Source organism: Galeopterus variegatus, unplaced genomic scaffold (assembly GCF_000696425.1).
Source record: "Galeopterus variegatus unplaced genomic scaffold, G_variegatus-3.0.2 Scaffold6698, whole genome shotgun sequence".
Lineage (NCBI taxonomy): Eukaryota > Metazoa > Chordata > Mammalia > Dermoptera > Cynocephalidae > Galeopterus > Galeopterus variegatus.
Window position 1 is genome coordinate 22906 of NW_007732809.1, and position 4646 is coordinate 27551.

The following is a 4646-nucleotide window of genomic DNA, read 5'->3' on the forward strand; positions in this document are numbered from 1 at the left end:
TATACAGTCATCTAAATCTATCTCCCTACCTGTCTATTTATCCATATTTACATTAACATTTATGAAAATTATTAAAGAAATGATAATAAATTAAAAAAATCAGAAAACCATTACATTATTCAATAAATTATTTTCAAATATTCAGTCCATTCTTCAGAAAAAGCAGTAAAATTTATTCTCCACATTTTTTTTTCCTAGATTCAATGGTACTGTTGAGAGTTGGTTAACATTTTTTCCTTTTTTTTTTTTTTTTTTCCTTTTTTGTCTTTTCTCGTGACCGGTAACGGGATCACAACCCTCAGTGTCATGCCTGCACCGCACTCAACCAGTGAGCGGACCGGTCTCTATATGGGATCCGAACCCTCGGCGGGAGCACCACCGCACTCCCAAGTGCCGCACTCTACCAAGTGCGCCACCAGGCCGGCCCTTTTTGTACTTTTTAATATGTTAAATAATTTTTTTTTAAAAACTATTTACTCCTTAATAAGGTAGATTTCCTAATAATTTTGCTTGTTTTTGTGTTTTTAAATTATTTTTCTTCTAAATCTAGCCTGTGATAGTTTCTACACTATGTGCTTATAATTTATGCATACACATTAATGTAATAAACGGTGTCTTCTCACACAATTTTATAATACTATCTTTCTTAAATTTAGGCCTCAAGTCTAGAATAATAAAACTGTCAAGGTAGATTTTACTTGAAAAAAGTTAGTATTTCCTAGATGACCACTAAGGAGCTCCAAGGCTTATTCCCTCACCTTATAAAAGGAGAGTTAATAGAAATATGTGTGCATGTGTTTTTCTTCATATATATAATCAGCTTAACATCTCTGAAAAAGTTATCTTATCAAGCTCACAAGAAAGAAACAGCTGCCTATTTGTATAAATAGAAGTCAAACCTCTCCTAGATCTGTAGTGTGCAGATAAAAATATTATTGATATAACTAGGTTTCAGAATGATATGTTTCTCCTCACATTCCAGTATAAATAGAAGCATACACTCATTAATGCTCAGAGTAACATTCTAACTTTTAATAAATTAATAATTAATAAGATTTACTCCTAGATTTGAACTATCTTTATCATTTTTGATAGTTAAGGCATGCTATGAGTGGAGGTCCCTGGAGTTTTGTCTGTGCCCTACTGTTCATAATGTATTTTTAGTTTTGACTCAATCATAAAATAGTTATATGTCATATATCAAAAGAAGGATTCCATTCTCCTTCATTCTGATATTATTGATTGCTGCAATGAGTTATTTAGAGCCATTCAATCTTATGGTCAATAAGTGGTTTCTCTTTATCACTCATGCTAGCCTGAAGCCCTCTTCTAAAAGCTTTAGGACAGAAGAAGGAAGCAACAAAAGAACAATCACCTCGGTAAGTACTTTACTTACTCTGAACTAACTGTTGCTACTACAGGAAATAGATTCATGAGTAGATCTTTCCCAATGAAAGTAGAACTCAATACCAGAAACAAACTCCTTCAGAATATTTAACTGGACTGAGTCAGGATTTCCAAGACTCTTTTAATCTCAAGCTGATAGTTGTATTAAATAGCTGTTAGGTAAGCAAAAGTTACTGAAATAAATTTAATTATATAGAATCTAATGAAACTTAACAAATAAAATAAAATTCTGTCCATTTGATTAAAATATTTTTGGCATTGTTTTTAATACTTTATGTGGGTATATGAGCAAAAATCTCTTTCTCCTTGAAATATGACCAAATTTGGTTAAAATCTGCACTTTAGAGGTTAAAGTTGACCAAACGGTAGTTGTTAAAGATTTAAAGCTGATATTGGTCTTTGTCTTAGCCTCAGTCTGACATGAAATATGTCACATATTCATGGCCCCAAATAGATTAACATTTATAAAACTCTTGCAGTTTTATAGAAGACAGAAGTCATGAATTATAGCAGCATCTAAAACTCTTCTGATAAGCTGTAATACTCTTGTCATTGCTGTTTCTCTTTTTATCATAGTCAGCAACTTCTGTGTGTATACAAATATTATCCAAATGTTATCCACTTTGAATTGAACACTGTTATTTTTAATTTGTTGAGCTGCACATACTGACTTCTTTTTAATTCTGGGAGCTGTAGTGTTGAAATGCATAAATTAGATTCTACAATATGCTATACTACCACAAGTAAAAAAAATCAAAGCTCTAAAATTGTCTATCAATTTTTCTACCAAGCAAATACATGTATATTTGATTCTCCCTACTATTTCAACCCTTGTAGGAATCAACACCATAAAGCCCAACCCTGAATCATGTTTTCTGTATGCCAGGCTAAAAAAAAAAAAAAAAGAAAACCTTACTCACCTAACTTGCATAAATTTTTCAATCTTTGTCTCCCGAAAAAGAAGTAATATATACCTTCAAGAGAAATTTGACTTCTAAGTCAAATACTATATGTAGAAGTGTTAGCATACTTAAGAGATTTATAATAAGCACACGAATCCAGGTTACTTGGGTTTAATTGGCATTTTCTTCCCATGTGACTTGGGCTAAGTTACTAAGTTTCCCTGTTTTTTTAAGTTTATTATTTCTAAACTGTTGGTATGATAGTAACTACCCAGTAAAGTTGATGGAGGATTAATGGACAGTCCATAAAAGGCATTTATAATAGCATTTGACACATATTTGAGATCTCAGACTCAGCACCTTTCCCTTCTAGGCTTATTGGTTGTTCACTGCCAATATCTCTTCTGACTGTTTGGCATCCATGACATATTGGTTATTGCATATTTTTTATGTCATTGCAATTAACTTCTCAATAAGAATTAACTATTACAATATGACCTAAATTACAGTTCTATTACATATTATCCATTAATAAATACTAGCACCTGCTTTTCCTCACCATGTCTCTGCAATCCCTGCCCATGTCTCTGCAATCCCTGCCTCCTTTAGTCTTGAGGGCCAGAAGGACACTCTACTGCCTGCTGTGCCACTTGGATGGAATTTGTGTCCCTTTCCATCTAAATATCCTCATGTCACTATTGTATTCTGCTCTCATATAAATGCTATAAAAAACATACAAAATTACCAGCATATAATGTCATCACTGACTATTATGTTTCTTCATAATTTCTATGAGCACCTTTCTGTGCTTCAAGACAAATCCTGTAATACTTCACACCAAGTTTCTGCGACTAAGTCACTTCTGCCAGACTTACTACAATTTTACGTAATAGTGAACCCAGAAATAATAATATTAATATGAGCATGACTGCTATCACCAGACTCATCCATCCATACCATCAAGTCCTCCTAAGCTGCCAAGGGGGGGGGGGCAGAAATCTCACTTTCAGTACATATTACCTATCAAGGGCCCACTACTAAAGTTAGAAACCTACACAGATATAGTAAAGTCACCACAGATTGTATAAACCAATCCAGGAAGCTTGCTCTTTTCCTTCTCACCCAAAATATTCCTGCTTTGGCAGTTTCACATACATAATGGATTGAATGTTCCCTCTCAAATTCATTGAAGCTTGAATTATGTCCCCCAAGTTTTATGTATTAGAAACTTGGCTCCCACTGTGACTGTTGGGAGGGTGGGAAATTCTGTTATGGAAATTGAAAGGTGGAGCCTTGAAGAGGTGATTGGATTGTAGGACTGTGCAGTAGTGAATGGATTAAAAATGGTGGTCAGGGGAATGGCTCCAAGGGCTTTAAATGGAGAATGAATGAGGAAGTTGGTCTCTCTGCTTTCTCTGCTCCATGGTTTTCACAACGTGATACTCTGCCATCACTGTCACCACCACCAAGACCTTCATTAACTGTGTTCCCTGGACTTTGGACTTCCTAGCCTCCCAAACTGTAAGCAATAAATTTTGTTTTCTTTATGAATCACCCAGTTTCGTGTATTTTATAAACATAGAAATGGACTAATACAATATATTTATATAAACATCTCTCTTCTTTCCATTATGTATTATAAAATACGTAAAACCAGTTAACAGCACTATATTTAAGATTTGAAGTATTTTACAGTTATAATCTTCACAATTACCCGATGTGGGATAAATTGCTATCCCCAGTTCTTAGGTAAGGATACTTCAGCTTTGGAAGGATAAATATTTTGCCTTAGGATACATGGCCAGTAAGTAGCAGTGACAGGGCTCAAAGTCAGGTCCCTCTGATATCAAAACAATTTGTCTTTTTTTCACTGTGCTAAGAAGAGTCTACACACTGTAAAAATCCTATTCTTCTTTTATTTGTTTTTAAGAACCCATGGTCTAAGTTTGAGAAGTCATTTTTTACTTTTTTAACCTTTTCACTAAACAGCATATTGTGGTACACTATTAATTAAGTTCTCAAAAAACTAGCTAATGATTAAAAAAACTAAGAAATAAGGCTCTGGACATAAACCCCCCCAAGTAAAAACTGATTACAAACCCTTAGAGTAAAATTTGTTAATCACTGTAATTACTACTATAATTATTATTGGTCTTATACAAACAAAATTAAGTTTAAGACACTCTTTATATCTTTCTATAACATTTCAAGTCTCTACTATTGAAATCACCAGCATTCAGGCTTAGCTGTCGAGAATGACTAACAAAGCTAGGTCGATTTTAAGTTTAAAGAGAGTGAGGAATAGATGAAAGAAAAGAGAATCAGTAGCAAATTCAT